Source organism: Ornithodoros turicata, chromosome 10 (genome assembly GCF_037126465.1).
Source record: "Ornithodoros turicata isolate Travis chromosome 10, ASM3712646v1, whole genome shotgun sequence".
Taxonomy (NCBI): Eukaryota; Metazoa; Arthropoda; class Arachnida; order Ixodida; family Argasidae; genus Ornithodoros; species Ornithodoros turicata.
The window spans coordinates 2,291,106-2,311,825 of NC_088210.1; the positions used below are offsets into that span (position 1 = coordinate 2,291,106).

General features: G+C 43.9%; 1 long non-coding RNA gene across 1 annotated transcript; it reads left to right on the plus strand.

The window, feature by feature from the left end:
• Nucleotides 1–3,559: 3,559 nt before the first annotated feature.
• On the plus strand, nucleotides 3,560–12,139 carry LOC135370094 (uncharacterized). The gene is made up of 4 exons (XR_010415212.1): nucleotides 3,560–3,641; nucleotides 11,262–11,313; nucleotides 11,475–11,607; nucleotides 11,958–12,139. It is a non-coding gene; the product is annotated as an uncharacterized LOC135370094 (long non-coding RNA).
• Nucleotides 12,140–20,720: the final 8,581 nt, after the last annotated feature.

Sequence of the window (20,720 nt, forward strand, 5' to 3'; positions counted from 1 at the left end):
CATACTCAAGGTAAAAAAAAAAACTCACACTGTATGTGGTCAAATATGACGTGTCATGTTGAATGGCACTCAACCATAAACTTTGTCCAATAGAAGCTGCACTGTCGTGCAGTCGGCGACCAATTTTTCGGACGCGTTCGTGGAATGCAGACGGGCCCCACAGAGTTAATGTAAAGCAACGACCAACGTCCAGCTTTCCGGTTTAGGGTTCGATTCGACACTCCGGTTTCGTTATAACATTTCACTCAATTTTTCTTCATTTCAGGTGCCAACATTTTGGGAGCCTAATGCAAGGAGGCCGTGGACAGTCCCAGAAATTGCCCAGTTCTGCAGCAACCCGAGGAACTGTCACAGGCCTATTCCTGCAAACCACGTCTCGCGTTTTGTGGCACACTTCCTCAGTGGCGATTTTAACTGGGCGACCGGTCTGTGGGACGTCTTCAAAAGACTCCTTGCAAAGTTGCAGAGACTTTTGAGAGTTGCACATGACGGTGCACAGTCCCTGTACACAATTTTCCCGAGTTCATTAATATTTGCCGATGCTGTTCCCTCTTTCGTCAAAAATTCTATAATGGCACGATGCTCGATGTTGTCCTTGGCTTTAGCCATTCCCACTTAGCAATCTCCAACAGATGTAGTGCGAGATCAAATGAGAACCACATGACTCGTAATCACGATACTACAATATAGCGACCGCATCATAATCGGCAACACCTATGAGAAGCCCTTGCGCACGATCCGCTAGGGGCACTACTCATCGGCAGACCCTGAAGTTTTAGGGTTTTACCCAATTCTTCCCCGAATTTGCACCCCGAATTGAAGGTTGCCTCTTTAGGGTGAAACCCGATTTTTACCTTGCAATCGCCCTCACTAAGATGTCTGTAGGAATGCACTAACTTACTTGTTTGGCAGAAAATGCAGTTACATCACCGTTTGTACCAAACCACTACAGTTAGCTTAAGTAACTGAGCCTGATTTCTCCCCCGAATTTAGCATAGTAAAAGTTTTTTCACCCAAATTTGCATGTATTTAATGCGCACGTTTATTTACCTGATTTTTACCCCCTGAATTTAGAAAAAAATATTCCCATAACATCAGGCTCCAGTAATAGGCGTATGAAATAACTTTTTCGCTTGGAGCTCTATTAAAATGGCCTCACCTGCTTTTGTGCCATATCTCTCTAATGAGAGGCACGTAATTCTTTGCAAGACCAGGCTTCCTGTCTGACCGAATAAAGCTGCCACAATCCAAGAAGAAGTTTGTCAGCTGCGGACTGGAAAGGAAACGTACCAAACACACGTCACAAAATAAAGTATAGTAACTCTTCAAAAGGGGTCTGCATCTACCTGTATAAATTTGCTCATGCACTAAGCTATGTACAAGTTGCTTTCACATGTGACATAGATCTGATGAGTTGAGCCAAAGTGCAACGACACTGTCTTAGAAAAACAGTCTTATGCCCAGAATTGAAAACACGCATAAACAATTGACGTTTCAATTTATGTCCTTAATTGTTCTATATTGTTAATTTTTAGACACATACAGGGTGTTTCACCTAACGTGTTATTAATTCCTGTAGAAAACCTACTTGTCCGTAAAAGATGTGGCCAGTGGTATTTATTTGCCACATCTGCCAAAACTTAATTGACTTCGGTTTTAATTTGCTTTTTGTTGTGTAAGGTTTAATGTTTGGAACTGAACTCAAAATTTTGCCAGGCGAACAGTTTTTGCCAGGAATAGACAGCCATGACTATGATGATTAGTGTTTTACTGGCGCAGCGGTAACTACGACCATAATGCGCCAAGACTGTAGTAAAAGCACAAACGATTTAAGAGAAACTGATCCTGTGATTTATTAAAACTATGTAAGGCAGGGAACAAACATCCGGCAGTTTTATCATATAGCAATATCAAGTCTTCCTGTATTACTTCCATGTCACTAAAGGACATGTAACACTATAGCACGACTTCTATGAGTCCAATTCAACACCACAACACTGATTATGCCAACTGTCAGCAGACACGAGGTTGAACACGTGACACAAACAACTCAAAATATTGGCTAAGTCTGACTGTGAACGCCAACAAGTTTTCCAACAAAACTGAAGGAAACAAGAGTCGGCTGACTGCTTTGGCTGGTTTGGGGGCTGTCCATTTTTCTTCTCCAACATGGAGAGCCACTGAGCAATTTGCGCACATTTTCAAAGTTTTGTTTGTGACAGGGCAACAATAAAACAAACTACTTCGGCAGATGGCTCAAGTACGGGTTCAAACACCTGCTACCTCTGCAAAAGCTGTAGTCTCATGTGTAGTTTGCAAAACTGTGTGGTACAAAACAAGGAGGAGGAGGGTGTCCCCTAAAAAATGCCCCGTTCTTGCTGTGAAAAGCGTCGGCGAGGAAAAGAGAACCATGGATCGAATAGAGTGAGTAGACACATACTACACTCTGGCAGTGACAAAGAAAACTTCAAACTTAGCTGAGTAGAACGGACTTTCCCGTTGACCCATTCCAACGAATGATTGGTACTAAAAACAGTCCAAATGCTGGGAACAGTCATATTTACTACGTAAAGTACACGCCGGCACACACAATGTTTCAAACGCTTTAAAATGACATTTCAGAATCCACTCGGATTCCATCATCAGAATGGCATGCGAGCGCCTGCCCCAGCAGTTACTTGTTACAAGTTGAGCACTGCCAACACAGCCAACCCTCGTTAATATGATCATCATTCCTTCCTATTTCAGTTCGAAAGTGGACGGTCGTACAAAGGAAAGACTCTCGTTGCATTGCAACGCGAGTCTGAAAGTCTGTGTCACTATTTGCCACATAAAAGGGTCGAAACCATGCTGTTCTTCTCTTTACTGCTCTCTCTACTGCGGCCCTATACAAGTCAACAGTAACATGCGCTTCAACAGGGTTTCAGGTGGGGCAACCGTTCCACAGCTTTTACAAATTCCGTTACGCACTCCAAGGGCGTACTATTCTGTTCCACTCCTCCGTAATATGCAGTACAAACATATATCCGAAGGAATCAACACAACAGAAGACCGGCGCAACGGCTTTGCCGTGACTCACCCCGCTAGAATGTCACCTACTCCGTTTACGATACCTTTCTTTTTCAAGTTTCAGGCAATCGTGGCAGAGGAGAAGAAACAACGAGGGGAAAAGGGGGAGATTGGGATAGATCAACACTGCAGCACTCAGACGGGACAAAGGGGATTAGAACGACGAGACAACCTGTCTGCAGAAAAAAAAACCGCATAGGCTTTGCAAGTCAGCGGAGCCCTTCGTATCCCTTATAAATTCTTTTCTACCATTGTCACGAGAAAACGAAACCGAGTGCACAGTTCTGAGCCTTTTCTAGTCGACGTGTGTCATCTTTAGTACGCGGAAGCGCGACCGTGTATTCACACGAGCGACATTTTCCCAGAGGCGGAAGCACCGTAGCTTCCCGTTGTCATGTGGGCGCTCAATGTTGTGTCTTCACGTACTCTGCTAACCGTGGGGAATATCCTGCTACACAGCCACGAGATATTCGATACGCTGAGGGAGTCGTCTGCTAAATGTGCAGTACGCCACTCCCGATATTCTGCACCGTGTGCATGCTCAACGTAACACGCGACGGAACTTGGGCTCTGTGAGCAGTGTTTTCGCTTTTTCTTCCACCAGAATATTCCGTGAGGATGTCGCTCGTGTGAGTACAGGGTGATGGTCGTTCTATTCGCAGCTCAATTTGTTTCACAAAAAAGAGAATTGGGGTAGTTGGTGCATGGACTCAGTGGATGAAACAGCACCAGGACACATAGCTTTCATTCCCTTGCTCATGTCTCAGGTTCCATTCCAAATGACCTAGTTTCTTATGCCACCCACTTATTGCAGGTATTATCTACAGAACGCCCAACTGCACTTTGACACAGTTCCTGGTAGAACTTGACAATCTCGAGGGGATTGACAATCTCCTCTATTACTTGAAAGTGAACATATTCGACACAAGTGTGTCTGGTTGGGTGAGAACTATGATAGTAACGAAAATCTCCAACCAAGTTACAGGACGGGGATACCCGACGTTTCGGAGCCAGTTCGGCTCCTTCCTCAGGGGTGACTGTAGTGGCCGTTGGCAGCAGCGTTCTTGCCGTGGTTCGAATTTCGTGATGCGCCGGATTGTTTTTCAGTCACGTGACGGAGGCCGTTGACGTATACGCTGGGTAACGCTCCAACAGATCGGTTAAGGTTTCCAGGTGTGGATTGTATATGCCAGGACTCTACAAACATTCTTTTGATTTGATTACCCTCAAGGTCGATTATGCAGGCGTTTTGAAAGTCGATAGGATGGTCTCGAACTTGACAGTGTTCAGCGAGAGCGCTTCGTTCGATGTCCGACTTCCGTACATCATCTTACTTAACGAAGATACAGTCTTATCTCGCTCGGAGACTTCAACATAGGCTTGATGAGTCATAACACTCTTGTCCCTCCTTACTCGAAGATCATTGTTAATCGTGGCTTTCAACAATTAATCAGCTTCGTTACACGCTTCGGACGGGCCAGCAATGGTACGTTTATTGACCATGTTCTCACGAATCTTGTTGTCGACTGTTCGACTTATGGCGTTGTAGGATGCAACATATGTGATCGCGAATTAATAATAAATCGGTAGAAATATTAACACCTTTCCGGAACGCAGATGAACCATCTGCTGTAAGACGAACTACGACACCCTGGAGGACAGTCTTCATCAATATCATTGGGAATTCTCTTTGTATAGAAATGTCACTGAAACGTTGAGTTATTTCATCTCGTCACCGTCAAACATGATTGTGAAGTTCTGTGTCTCTTAATATTATTGTCATCAGGATATACGATTTTCTTCTTTTCTAAGTGGCCCCAGTCTGGAGTGTATCATGGCGCGCATGGCATGTTTTTATGTGTTGTTCGTCACAAGGGTCTCGACTCGACCTTGCCCATTGTTAACAAAACTGCACCTGGGACGACACGCTAATGGGTTAGAGTTGTTGCGTCGCAGTTGGGACTTAGACTGAAGGAGTGACAAAGATGACTCCCACATGTGAAGGTTTACTTTCTTTGTATACTAGAAAGAGTGTCTGGGAACAGGCTAATCCACTGTTTCCTTATGGTTTAGGGAATGCCACTAATGTACTTGCTTTTTGTTATGACAACTGAGTTTACGGCTTCTTGAATTTTTGAGTAAGCTCTTCCTGAGTACATTTTATTGGCTGCACGGACCTTGATGTGCCGAATCAGGGTATTGGGAAAGTGTAATCATCACTGTGATTCGCTGAGAATGTTTGGGCGGTACACTGATGTGCGTAAATAAAAAGGCTCAGACAAACAATGGAAAAGGAGAAGGCTCGACAGCGGAAGGCTACACCTGAGTTTGGGGAAGAGACGGTCAGTCTCAACCTGAGGTAACGTGTACTGATCTATGCACCACTAAATCCAACAATGCTTTATCAGTATTGGTATCCCAGTATCATATTTAGTAACATTTCTGAGCTCTTGTCTGTATTTGCCATTACAACTGTTCCCAGGTATGATTGATTTAGTACGGCACCTTTATATAGACAGGATATAGTCAAAGACTTTCCAGGTAGCTCAAAGGCAACCCTGGGTGATAGTATATGCCACAAACTATGATGGATTGGTCTTCTAGATTTTACGCCTTCATACGCTTTCCTTTACGCCACCTTCATGTGATAAAGTTGAGGCAGTTTTTTTATGACTGTGGCCACTCCTCCGCCCTCTGTGTGACTGTCAGTGTGAACTACTTCATTATACTACTTGAACTACTTCGGGATAATTTTGTTATCTGGTATTGCTGTCCCTTACCATGATAAGCTAAATGCAGATCATGTATTAGCAGCAGGTATTCCAGATAATCAACTTTGTTAACAAGGCTTTGAGCATTTAGAGGTAAGATGTGCAGTTCCTCTTGTTGTAGCGTTCCATGTAGACTTTTATCAGAGGCATTTACCATTTTTTTCATCCCTACTGTACAGCCACATCATTTACTTTAAATTCATCGTTAATGGGTGCACATTTACACCTTTCTCCTTGTCTCCGTTAGAATTATTCCACGGGAGCTCCATTTACATAAAGTGGGACTCCGCAACAAAATCACCACAAAGATTGTGACATAGCAGTAACCCTTGGGGTGTCAGGGACATACGTACGAAATATCGTGTTCCCAAAGTGCACAGATTTTGTTCGAACAAATTATTACAAAGTGAGCGCTTCGCCTCTGTGAGGCAAGAGGGTGCTGAAAGCAACACTGCTGACGTCATCCAGCATGGAATAATGCAAGCTTCGTAGCAGACGACAATGCTGGATGACAACAGAATCTTCCTCTGAGCGAACCACTGTGCGCTTTGCATTTTGGTTTTGGTTTGGTATTGTCATCACTTACGAATTAATTACTCGCACAAAATGAAAGTGAATGTTGTATTCAGTATCAAGGGAGCGGTCCATGATCGGTATGATGCTCACCTCAATTTTTTCGAATCTCTGCGAAGTCTCCCTTTAAGGCAGACTCAATAATAATGCCTCAAGAAGGCACCCTTTAACTGACCACTCTTCCTGAGGATAGACATTTTTTTCGTTGTAATGGCAGAACCTAACAATCAATGGATTTGGCTTTCCCGGCTTTATTACAGTAAACCCTCGTTAACTCGAACTCGCTTATCTCGAAATATCGGTTATCTCGAATTTTTTTTGCGTCCCCATCCTTGTCCCAATGCTTCTTATGTATTTGGGCCCTTCTAAGTCGAAGCTTTTTTTTGCGGGAGTACGGATATCTCGAAATTCCATCACTGGTAGGCCAGCGTACCTACGGCTGATAACGTGCATTCTTCGGTCCCCCAGGCTAGGTCAAGGTCAAAGCCTTTCAGTCCTAGTGACTCACGCGCCGCTAGCTGTGGCCACGACCTACTAGATTATAACGACCATGTCACAATCTGAAAACCCTATGAGGAGCCTGTCCGCACGATCCGCCAGGGGCGCTACTGATCGGCACAACATGATTGGACGATGGAAATTTGAATTCTGAACGCGCAGAAGCGTGTGTACGACTACCGTAGCAGACGACAGCGATAGCTCCTATGAAAACGCATAGAATGATGATGATAATCAACCTCAGAATGAAACATCTGTGGAATATCCACCGCTTGTACAGAAATACTAAGGTAAGCTGAAGTACAAAGTATTGTAGAAGTTGAGGAAGCAATAACTGGGACGATCAGAAGCGCCACCGCTACCTTCCAAAAATGCGGCGCATAGGAGAGGTGCGCCTGACATGGTCGTTATAATCTAGTAGGTCGTGGCTGTGGCAGGCAGACCGCACTCCCCTTTCCACACAACGTCACTCCTCCTCCTCTGCATTCGTCCGAGCGTCTCGCCATCTCGCGTCTCAGTCTCTCAATCTCGTTTTTCGTTGTTCGCGTGTGATGGCTGAACAACGCACGTGGAAGTCCCTGACTTTGGAGCGGAAGGTGGCATTTATCAAAGGCCTGGCAGCGAGTTCATGAAGCCATTATCGTGAACTGTTTCGTTCATGCGTGTTTCTGGTCTTCCACCGCCGTACCGGAGCCAGCAGACTAGTTCAGTGACTGTGATGAACTGTGCAACGACGTGATGCACCTCGCATGTTGTGGGGAGAGTGGCTTACAGGACTTGAACTTCGAGCACTATGCGCTTTACGACGGTGATGTTCCAGTAGCGGTGAACTGAGTGATACTGAAATGGTGCCCATGGTATACACGCGCCGGGAGGAGCGTCTCATGCGTTGCATTGAAGATTCTTTCTTGGTCCCAGACGCGAATGCTAAGCAGTTGCTATTACGAAGTTATTCTGTCTCAGATGATGTTAAAAAATAAATTGCTGCGGAATTGTTCACGAGCCCTATTACTGTAGGAACGCTTTTTTTTCTTTCATAACATAGTGCATTGCGGTAACATCGTGGCAACGTAATTTTCGTTGTTCGCTTAACTCGAAACCCCGCTTATCTCGAAATTTTTTCCCGTTTTTACGCCATCGAGTTATCGGCGGTTTACTGTAGTCGAATGCGGTGTATTCTTTTGACTGATGTGACCCTTTATATCGGGCTTTTCAGTAGAAATTTTGTGTACAACACTAATGTTTGAATCAGTTTTATCGTCAGGTACACCCAAGACCACACGATTTTTAAGCCTTGACGTATCCTCCAGGTCGGTCAGCTTTGCTTGGTGTGAAGCGACAGATCCTTCTAGAACACGCACAGTTTCTTTGAGCTGGGAATCTTCATTTCCAGCTCTTTCACTACTTGTATGAGGTTATCAAAGCTGTTTCAACCCCCAGGTTATTTATTTAGTTTAGTTTAATGTTGGCGCTAACGTTTTGGTTTTCTGGACGGGATAGCTAGGCTTGACTGGCCAGTACTTTTACAAGCATGTCCCTAACATTATATGGTACCGGATTAGTTTTCGACGTCTCCTATTTCTCAGAAACAGCATCACAACACTCCATTGGCACATTTCGGAGAGATCAGTTATTAAAGTCTCGAAGCGGGAATGAGATGAGAGTATATACTACAGGGTTCGCCAAGATAAATTTTGTGAGAATTAAAAAAAACGCCACTGCCTAACATTCCCAATTCCCGCCAGATGGCGAAATGGTCGAATGTGGCATTGCAGACAATATCGAAACCAAGTGAACATGTGGAACTGAATGCAGACAGCTACTGTGCGAAGTTGTCTGCAATGCCGCGTTCGATCATTTCGCCACCTGACAGAATGCGAGCTGAAACACAGGTATAGCCGATTGGAAATGATAGGCAGCAGCTGTTTTTTTTTTTTCATTTATTTTTTTTATTTTCACGACATCTCCGCAGAGAAACGGACCAAGTGGCAGTATTGACATAAAAGTTTGCTGAGTAATGTGTCCTCTAACATGTACTTTAGCTTCCCGACACGGTTTGTATTTGCTTTATCTCCGTTACAGACCTCGAAGTTTATCTTGGAGAACCCGGTATATCAAGATCAATGGCAAGCCCTTCTGTCACTTGAAGAACAATAATATCAATGTGTTTTAATTTTATTTTGGAATCCCTTTCATCGACAACTTCACATTGCTCTTCACATGTTTTTTTTTTTTTTGTGTGTGTGTGTGTGTGTGTGTGTGTGTGTGTGTCAAGATCTGCTTTAGTTTGAAGATAACTTGGTGAGTTTTTGCCCTTCAAACATTTCGGCAGCGTGTTTTGTGCTACCAAGAATCAAATAGGTAATATGCATCAGCTTGAAAACAAAGTGACCTGCACATTTCCCACTGCAACAACCTTCACTCTCACATTTTTCGCTCACAATACAGGAGTCCTGCAATGGATTGGTATTTATCTAAACAGAAAGGGCTGAGCTGCTGCTAGATTTGTGTTCTTGTACTAAGAGACAAAGTTTATTTGAGTGAAGCTCGTTAAGTTAGGATCAATAACCAGGATCCTAGGAGTGTGAGTGTTCCAGACTTCACTTGCCCAATGCTACACATGCACTCTCCGTGGCATCAGACACATGAAAGCTCTTCATGCCTGTCTTGTTGCATGGAAGCAGACAACAAGCATCTGGGCTTGAGAGATTTGACACAACATATGTTTAGGGCCAACTGACCAATGTGGCCAAGCAGCTGGCAGCGAGTACTTTGAAGCAGTTCTGCGTGTAACACATTACTGTAACTAAGCTACCTTATTTTTTTAACTTTTAACCCAACTGGCTGCTTTTGAACTCCAGTAACTTCCTCAGGAACTCAATCCATTTTTAGCTAAATTTTTTCAAGGAGACTCGAGGTAAGTTCCAAGTTTACTCAGTTCTGGTCTGCAAACAGCGTCTCCCTCTCTCCCTCTAAAGTCTCCCTCTCTAATAATAATAATAATTTATTTCACCAATGAGACTTGGTGGGGGGATACAGACAAAAAGCTGCAAAAACTGCAGCTTGACGAGGTCTGACCCCCCTTTGTACACTCGGCAGGTAAAGCAATGACAAAACAGCAAACCAGACAAGCAAAGTGAACAGCAATGACAAATAGCAAACCAGATGAATCACGGAGTTAGACAATGGTAATGAACACAATGCATTAAGACGCATAAAACAAAAAAGCTATGAGAACACACAAAATAATATGACTATCCTAGTGAACATACATGGCCTTTATTGAGCGAATTGAAAACAGCTGATGTTAATGTTGTTTTGGATATGGGAATTAATATGTCGTGGAAGATTATATGAAACCAACTGTGAGCCATAGTTAGTTTGTGCACACGGTGTGAAGTAGGGCTCATTGTAGCGTAGTGAATAAGAGATTAATCTCATGGTTAAATTGGCTAGGGCTAGAAAGATGTGATTATTTTGCTTTACTGAACTTGCATATGTAATGGACATACGGTACTTATAGAGATCCATAATTCTGATTATGCTAAATTTCGCGAAGAGGGATCCTGTTGGATGTAAAAAGGGAACGTTTGCTATGTGTTGCTATGCTAATGAGACGACAGCAGGTGTCATACATGCATAGCGTGTCTCAGTCCGCTCCCTTGTTGTGAACACTAAAAAATCTGTTCCTGGGACTCATGGAACCTAAGCATTCAAGGGCATTTGTGTGCAGTTCAAGAACCTTATTATGAGATCAAAATCATCAAAGGCCTCCCTAAAGAAGTACATAGAGGCACGCTTCTTTCGTCCTATCAAATATTTTCGCGAGTCGGAAGTATTATAAAACATCTTGCACCTCCCATTGTGACATCAAGATCTCAATTAATTATACGAGGGTCAAGAACTGAAAAGTGTATATTAGGCAACCAGTAAGTTGAAAGCGACTCATTACTTTTGAAAAGTACCTTAGGAAGTTCAACTTGTTTTCCTTACCTATAACTTTGTTACTGATTTCAGGTTAAGTTTTTTGTGCGGTAACTTAACCGGTAACGAGTTCCTTTTGTCGAGCAAATTCCTCATGTCTGCAACTGCACAGTTATTTGAGAACTGTCACAATGCCCTCCTATTATTTCGAAACTTGCACACGGGCATCCGCAGCTAGCCCTTCGTTATGCGGGCGTTTAATGGAGGCATCTTAGCCTCACGTGGTCGACTTCATCGAAAACTTCTCCACAGTGTGTCACTTAGTACACGCTTCATTTGTTTACGTTTCCTTCACTGTTACAAAAAAAAAATTTACTCTCCAAATTGCTGTTGTCAAAAGCCACTGTATCTGCTGTCTTTGAACAGGAATCAACGTCAGTGAACAAGCGGAACAGTTTTCCAAGGTTCTATCTCATTGGTGAGTGGCCACACTAAGTATCTTATATTCCCAATGAAGTGTGCCAAAAGACGGGCATACTTGAGACTCATATACATTGTGGATGTGAGTCGGATAAGACAAATAAGGAGAGCCCCATCGCACTTAACGCTACCAACGTACATTTCTCTGGCACACCCTAGGTTAGAACATGCCTCCGTAACATGGGACACTCCACAAAGATACCTTTCTGAAGCGATCGAAGTTGCTCAACACAGAGCAGTTCATTTTGTAACTATCGACTACTCATAATCTACACGAGTCACAGCTCTAAAGGTATATCAATTTTCTATTGCTTCTTCCACACAGTTAATCGTCCCCTATCTCTCGTTAAGGAGTAAACTTCCCCTGATCACCCTCACAAGATTAAGCACTTTAGCTGTAACACCAACTCACTCTTCAAATTAATTTCTGTGCTGTACAGTCATCAGCAGGAATGACCTCCCAATCACACTTGCATTCATTCAGTATTATGAGATACATACATTCCACCAGCAGGTACCATACGGTCACTTTTCATAGCACACGTAATTGTAGCACCAAGTACTTTCTAGTACGTTGCATCTCTTTTCCTTTGTACATGCACTCCTGCTGATTTAATTCTTCTATTTTTCGTTCCATGTTAGTCACCTGTGGCTATGAGTGACAGATGGAGACAGGACTGCGGGAGTACTTCTGTTGAATGTTCTCTTCAACTATCTGTTGTTTAACATGAACACTGAAATAACATGTATCGTATTTTCTCGATTATAAGACGACCGGTATCACGTGTTGCGGTGTCAGCACGATGCAAATATGCAATATGGGCGCAATGTTCGTTCTTCATTCACTGTCATGGCGTTGGTCTCCGGCGTTTTGATGAAAAGTTAACAGTTTCGTAAACACAGCAACAATGTAGCGGTGGCAAGGCAGTTTCAAGTATCGAAAAAAAGTGTTACAAGGTGGCTAAAACAACAGGGAGAGATCAAGAATTTGGGACGCTTGGTGCAATGTGCCTGACGATGTTGTCGTGGACACTCTTAAGAAATATAATACGTTCACATAATCCCCTCCACACTCTAACAAAGCAGCCATTCACGCCGGCCGTAGAAGCCCGTACGGACCCTTTCTTCCCTCCGGGCTGTTGACCCACAATTCGCATGAACCTTTAAACACGTCACGCCTAACCCTTTAAATACCATGCCAATGATGAGGACGGTGCCCAGAAGAAGAACAGTCTCTGTTCGAAATATCGGCGGCTTCTGTCCTGAGGCAACTGCCTTCCTTAAGAAATATGGTTTGTCTAACTTTTTGGAAGGAACTGAGGACAATGGGCTGTGTGCAGTTAGCAAACAAAGAACACAGTAGTGTAGAAAGTGGCGATAAATAAACGGTATTGTCCATTGATTCCAACTGCTATACTCCCTCCCAGTCCCTGCTTACTTTTTTTCCAAATTTGTGTACCATGAACTCGGGGGGGGGGGTCGTCTCAGATTCAAGAAAATACGGCATGATCACGTTGATGTACATGCTTTAAATAACATGTATACGTTCATTCATACGTGTATCATTATTTCTTCTTGTTTTGTTTTGTTGCTCCGAGTTGCCTTTTATTTGTATGTATCACTGCTAACTGATGATACTCGATGTTATGCTGATCATTGCTGTTTTCGTGAACCATATTTAACTACGTTAATTTCGTTACGTACGCTTCCCCCACGTGGTCTGTATGGACCCTCGGGGCATTTAGAAACAAATACGAATGTTTGAGTCAATTATGGAAGAATCACAGAAATCCTGTACAATGTAGTTACAGTGTTATGCATACACCGTTAAAGGTTAAGGGTAAAGGTTATTAGCTGCGAACATTCCACACTACATAAAGATTCCATTTTATTTTGATTCGCCATTATGTCTGTTTTCACCCAATTCCTACTCACGTGAAAGACATTAAGGTCCTGCAACTATAAAACAGTGTTCAACCACGAGACCTTGTCAGACATATGACCTTCAGTGCATGTTATGGTTGCACAAATAGTTATGAGAAGTTGCAATCTTGTCAGTAGCACAATAATTGTGGACCGAAGCCAGTTTTATGATAATTTGGGGCTCTAATGCAGGAGATAACTATGATCATGAATAGCAACACATTGGTTGGTCTGGGGTAATCCAGCTTGCGCGAGTATTCTTTAAAGGGATAGTTTGCTCCCTAACGAAAACTGGAAAAAGCGTACTGGACATGTTCTGCAGACAACGAACCAGTCCCCGTCAGTGCCAAGATGGACATATTTTCCGAGCATTCCATGTTTTCCTGAAGGCAATAGCGGAGCGGTCAAGTGCCCAGGGAGGAGAATATTACAGGAGGCAGTGATTGTTGCTTGCAACTACCTCAACAAGAGGACACTGATGTTCTGAGGCTGGAACCCATATAGAAGGACAAATACATACAAAGCCTCAAATGCCTAAGAAATTAATGATGCAAAAATATTCCAGAAGCCAGGAGAAGTCATGATTAATGATGAAGGAAGTCACTGAAAAGGTTAGCCAGCTGTAGGACACGAACCTACAGTCTTAGAGCTGGCTAGCCTGTTCAGTGAGTTCCACCTTTCATCATTGCAACTGCCGTCTGCAACAGAAATCAACAAATCGATGCTCGGAGAGCAAACTATTCCTCTAACGTCGGATGTGGACACTGTCCACCTTCAACTCCTTCACTCGGACAGACCAGTAGACGTAAATCACTCCCACTAAAATCACTAAAATTCTCTAGACAAACACACACACGCTGAAGCCCCACTGTCAACAATTTTATTTTCTCATTCCCCTCTGGTATTTACTGCGTAAGAAAGGTAATCCCTTCCCCTGTCTGATAATGACAAACTTTCCAGGCTGTTTCCATGTTGCGCCTGTCTCGCAAATTTTATCACGAGTGACTGCGACCGACAAGCCCGAAGAAACGTCTTATACCGAAGAAACACCGTCCGCGTGCGTCTTTATTTCATTGTGTACCTGGTAATAAAAATGACTCACGTGAAAGTGCTGCGTACCGTGATCGGCAAAAGCCTCTCCACATCAGATGTACAAGCAGCCTTTATACAGACAAGCCCATAGGCTGGGTCCAGACGCGCTGCACGATCCACATTGGGACTGCTGCAACGGCAACGAGAAACAGTTTTCAACATCAGCAGCTACAAGAATCAAAAATACTCCAAAAGCCGGGAGACGACATAACTGGACAAAAAAGTAGAGAACTCCAACTTAACATAACAAAATAACAAGGTTTACTCAGACGTTTTGTCCATCATATGACGGACGAAACGTCTGAGTAAACCTCGTTATTTTGTTAAGTCACAGTTTCTCTACTTTTTTGTCCAATCGTTGCAATGAGCCGACAGAGGGCGTGCCTTCTACTTAATTCAGCGTGGAATCCACCACGGTTATCCACTCACCTCCTGCTTCTTTATTATATCTTCTTTCGTGAAATCTCCCACCGTAGTCACGTGCGGACACGAGCTGCTAGCCATGACCGTCTACGCTGTTACGCCTGCTAGCGTCGAGCTGTTGAGAGACATGAGCCGTTTAACGTCATTTGTTTGTTCATTGCGAGAACAGAGCAGTACTCGGTTATGTCACGTGAAACTTCATCGACAGGGGAAAAACGGGGCTGAAAAACTTACCACGGATCAATATGTGGCAGCATCATTCTCTGAAACGGCACAAAACCCCTAGTCACAATGAGTTGGCGGAAAATTTCCAAGAGGATTGTTCGCGAAGCGTAAAAAGGGGGCTATCACAGAAACGTTTTTGTAAACATTTACGAGTACTACGAGAAGGCGGAAACTCTCTACAGTCTTTCTCTGTCCGCGGAAAGCTGTATATTTGTGTCTCGACACTGCGACTCTTTCCTCGTGCACCTCATTGATGTGGCCAGAATGAGAAGGATCGTATCTACGAGCAAGAAAGACAGTGTTTAGTAAGGTCCGCAAGTGCTCCATTGGGCAGATCACACGTTTTGATAGTGGACCTTACAAGACACGCACTAGTCGGCAAAAACAGTAGGCACATAGATTTCTGATTGCTTTCCTATGTGGCAATTGTGAACTGGTGAAGCTATGAGTGACAGAATAAGCAATTCATTACCACTTCCACGGTAGTCTAACAACGACTAATATCCACAAAATCGCTGAAATACTGAAATATTACGCAGTGGATATTCTGTTGACCAGACCAGAGAATAACGGCACGCTTTATTCTGTGGATCAGGCCACAGGACAGGCGTCAGTTTTATTCTGTGGACCAGTCCATGTGGCGTCTGCCTCAAGTGTGGAAAAATGCCATGCATTACTTAACCTAACCATACCTAACCTAATTCTAGAACATAAGAAAGGCATTGTGACCCTAACCTAACCTAATTTCTAGCAAAAATTCAGCACTTTTTCTTTTTCTGTGTGCTAGCCGTCGCTGTAGACCATGTGGCGTCCGCCTCAAGTGTGGAGAAATGCCATCCCAGGCGAAAAAATGAGCTGGGAAGTCAACAGGTACCAAACTGGTGGCAACTGGAAAGTAAACTGGTACCAATTCAAGCTGGGCTAGTGGCAATTGGGCACTTTGTGGTACCACTTCAAGCTGGACTGGTAGCAACTGGGAAGTGAACATGTACCCGTTCAAGCTGGGCTTGCGGCAACTGGAAAGCGAACTGGTACCAGTTCAAGCTGGCCTGGTGGCAAGAGATCACCGTGCGCCAGTTCAAGCTGGGCTGGTGGCATTTGGAAAGTAATGAAGCAACTGGAAGTGAGGAGGTGCCAGTTCGAACTGGATCAGTTTACATGTTTGGGGGAAGTTTCAGTTTCAGTGCCAGGACATGTTAATATGAAGATTGCAAGGCGAAGTTAAATTAATTTTATTCGTAGAAAAATATCATATTTCAATTTTTGGTAAAGTTTGTTAGCATTAACTAAAGTTATTTTGGAATACTTATATTTGTATTTTGTGCGTTCCTGCTCCCGTGATGAATGATGCGTTTACTGTGCAACGGTTGCTTGCTTAGTCACATGCCTGTACAGCGTTCTTTGCTCGTTATGTTCTTAGCGTGATGTGTGACACAGGTGTTGGTTTTATAATCTAAAGGATTTCTCTGTAAGTTACGACAGTGCGACAGTACAATGAGCGCGAGCGGTCAGGTGTTATAGGATTACAGCTCGACTACAACTGTGGAGACCGCTTTATATCGTGAGTATACTATATGCTTAAGTGCTTTTCCCTTGTGCACCATTTAGAAATATTACTTCCACTAGGACCTCATCTCTTTGTTCCGCGTCACGTTCGTGGCACCCGTAAGTGCATGCCGTTTTACAAGTAACATGTACAGCTCCCCGCAACCTTAACGCGTCAGCGTCAGCGTCAGCGCGAGGTTCCAGGCAGATTACAGGCAGGTACTGTTCTTCGCCGCCGTTGCGCACGGTCGCTTTTTGCGGCGTATTTTAAATTCAATTTCTGCGATAATTATGACTCTGTGGTGTAAATTACTTCGCATGGTGCATCTTACTGGCCTACCTAACAGTTTTATAGGAAGAAAACTGGGTGTTAAAAATGACTTCTGCGCTACTTTAAGCTGCTTGGGCACGAAGAAAAAATGTCGATCCATCGTGTGCTAATAAGAACATCTCAAATACTTCGTTGAATGATTCAAGATGTCCACAAGGCAGTCAAGCAAGGGACCCATCAGCCACGAAATACAGGGTGTGTGCAGAAAAACATGACCCGCATTTTTACATGTAACTCGTTGTCTACTTAGCCGAGGAACTTCCGGTGGCGCACGACGGCGCACTTATGCGTGTGAAATCTGTAGAAAAATTGTGGAAGCCATACCCAGCTTAAAAAATAAACGGAACAACGAAAACGTCGGCTTCCGTGCATCAGAATAGGGCAACATGGTGGACAATAGGGTGTATGTGAAAGGGCAACGTGGTGCACGTAGGAGAGTTGTGTTCAAGTACCGCTAGAAGAGCTATCGGTGCATAAATTGAAACAATGTCCCACATGGATGCTCATCGGCAGTACCCCTAGCGGTGCCTGCACATAACTCTCATGAGACCGAAATGCACTACCATGCACTGTCATGACCGCCCTATTCTAATGCATGGGAGCCTATGTTTTCGCGCTCTGTTTATTTTTTTACACTGAGTATGGCTTCCAGGATTTTTTTGTAGCTTTCGCACGCATAAATACGGCGTCGTGCGACACTGGAAGTTCCTCGGCTAAGTAGACAACGATCCATGACGAAAACCCGAGACTGGGAAAAAGACGAAAAACAGACGACACAACACAAAGTCTCGGGTTTTCGTCATGGATCTTAGCCACCAGCTCGCTTGCTTTTTAACCATTTTATCTGTAGACAACGAGTTACATGTACAAATGCGGGTCATGTTTTTCTGCACACACCCTGTATTATCTATTCCATGTAACTCTGTAGCTCCTCTACTGCTATAGTTTAATTACATTATAGTTACGCTACATGTACATTAGAATACGTGTAATGTTTGATTACAAGTAAAATGCAATTTTGCATTGCAGTTCTTTGGATCTGTCACTGCTGGGAACAGCGATCCTGCAAAGTGGCACCGTTTGCATATCAGCGAGCCTCTGTCCGAGCAGGTCAATCTAAGCGAAGCCACTTCAACTGGTCCCAGCTCAACAATTAGGTTTGCAACCAGTTCCAGTCCAGACTGCGACCGGTTAGAAACTAGTTGGGCCGACCACTACCAGTTGATCGAACTGGTCCCTGTTCGATAACACAGTTCACCCAGTCCCAGTTGCAAGCGGACCAGTTCAATCAACTGGTACCAGTTGGCCCAACTGCTTTCTGGCTGGTCCCAGTCTCAACTTGTACCAGTTGGCCCAGTACCAGTTGGAGAGAGAGAGACAGAGATTATGCGTTTAATGGCACAAAGGCATCCCCACTCTACAGTAGGAGTTTTTTTTTCCTTTCTTCCCTGGCCTGAGGTGCAAAAGCAAACAAAAATGTTCATCCATCCCATTCTAGCAATCTATTCTAGTAAATACTGCTTCTTGAGTGCTATTTCGGAGAATAGATGAAACATATGCAACAAGCCCACACTCCCACTCCCATAAGTTGTGACAATCTACCTATGCGTCTATTTCCAAATATGCAGTACACAATCAAAAATGTAAAATGTCTAACTTACCTTTTTTAATATAATTAAATTGCCAACCTTTCTTAGAATTTTTTTAGACTTTCACAGAAAATTTTTCTAGCGTCTTACAAAAAAGTTATTCTAAGAGGTGCCCAGTCCCCGCCTCTTCATATTTCGTGACCATTGCTTTCTAAGCTGCATTTTTCTCACATTGATTTATGTTCGGCTAAAAATTTCCTTGCACTCCTGCGTAGATCGTCACATTGGCTGAGGCACGCCGCATGCATAATTTCACCTAAGTTATCGTGTGTGATGTTGTCTTGTAAATACATGGCGGCCTGTTGCCCCATATAGAGGAGTTCAGTGCATGCTTTGACTCCTGCATCCTGGATGCTGTCACAATACAGAAAGTTGACAAATCTTTGGACAGCATCCGGGCTGACTCCTTGCAACGTGTACGAGTCACCGTTCATTTTAACTACTTCCTTGAATACAGCCGAGCGGGCTGAAAGGATCAGTTTGCGCAGAGAAAGTTTGATCTCCAACGTGAATCGTAAAATCCAGAAATTCCCCAGATACGCAAAGTTCCCGCAATCCATCAATTATATTGTTGTCAGTTTGCAACCGCTTACATTGGTGAATAATGTCCAAATAACATGTAAGGGTCAATTCTATCTTGAGCGTTTTGGCTCTAAGATGCTGCTTTTTTAACGATAATTTCGCTATCATTACGGGACGCAACGTCTCAAAATTCTGAAACGATGGGCTGGACGATGTGTTCACGTGGTTGTCCTGAAGAACAATATTTAGGCTGTATCTGGCGCGCACTTGTCCGTCGGTTGGGTTGACTACTTTGAGAAAAACCCCTAAGCCTGTAATCCCAAAAGTGGACGTCTGTCTCAGTAAGAGCTGCCAGTGGGAGTCTTCGCTGTCACTATATATGGGGCCAGTTACTTCGCCTCCTTCAGCCTCTAAAATGTCTGCGCCGTCTTCGAGCTCCCGCAGGTGTCTACTGCTAATGAACATTGGCAGAACTACGAACCTCGCTGAACTGAAGACGGCGCTTGGACATTTCGATCAGCCTATGCGGGACGGGGCACCTCAGAACACAAGACGCTAGATGGCTAGATCTTGAGACTATTCATAGCATGCATAGCCACTGCCGCCGAGGCGTACGAACACAACGAATGATACCCCTCAGGATCTAGCGCCTCCCACTGGACCTGGAGGCATGCCTGGAGGGAGGCGCTAGATCCTGAGGGGTATCATTCGTTGTGTTCGTACGCCTCGGCGGCGGTGGCGATGAATGTAGTGCCCTGGTCAGCGCATGAAGAAATGAAGACATCAATTGTTCTCAGTCGTCGGTTTCGCGCTGTCGTAGGTGGACGTGTGTGTGTGTGTTGTGCTTCTTGTTTCATGCTAATTACCACATGGAGGTAAGTAATTTCAGTTCCTTGATGTTTGTACTCCCGAATTTTTAGTGAAACATTCGCGCCCTGTTCAAGCTGTGGTGAAATCCGTTAAATAAATTCAGTTTCGGAAGATTTACAGGCAACAGTGCCGAATGATACTCCGATCAAATTTGGACAATCAAGAAACGTATATCTGTTCTCATATAGTCTTCGATAGCTTATAAATAACCTCAGTGAGTGATTTAACGTGTGATACACTTAGAATTTAGCGCTCAAAACCCTGCGGTGAAGCAGCAGTTACGAATGATTCCCCTCAGGTTTTAAGCGCCGACCAAACCACAACAACCGAACGACGTTTTCCTGTTCTCGTGCAGCTTTCGATAGCTTATACAAGCCTCAATGAGTGAGTTAACGTGTGATAGTTAGAATTTAGGGCTCAAAACCCTGCAGTCAAGCAGTAGTTACGAATGATACCCCTCAAGTTTTAAGCGCTGACCAAATTGCAACAACCGAACGACGTTTTCCTGTTCTCGTGCAGCTTTCGATAGCTTATACAAGCTTCAGTGAGTGATTTGACGTGTGATACAGTTAGAATTTAGGGCTCAAAACCAGTGGCGTAGCCAGACCTCAAAGGTAGGGGGGGCTCGATACGAAAACTCCCCCCCCCCCCGTCGATCCTGTGGCGACAACACACACATACTTGTGCACACTGCAAACTGAGGATTAAAAAAGGGAACGAAAATAGTTGATTTAGACGTTCACAGTACGATTACACGTATAGGCTGTCATGACCAATGAAGTTGCGTCACGAGATTGGAAGTATTTTGAAAAGCTCATACTTTGA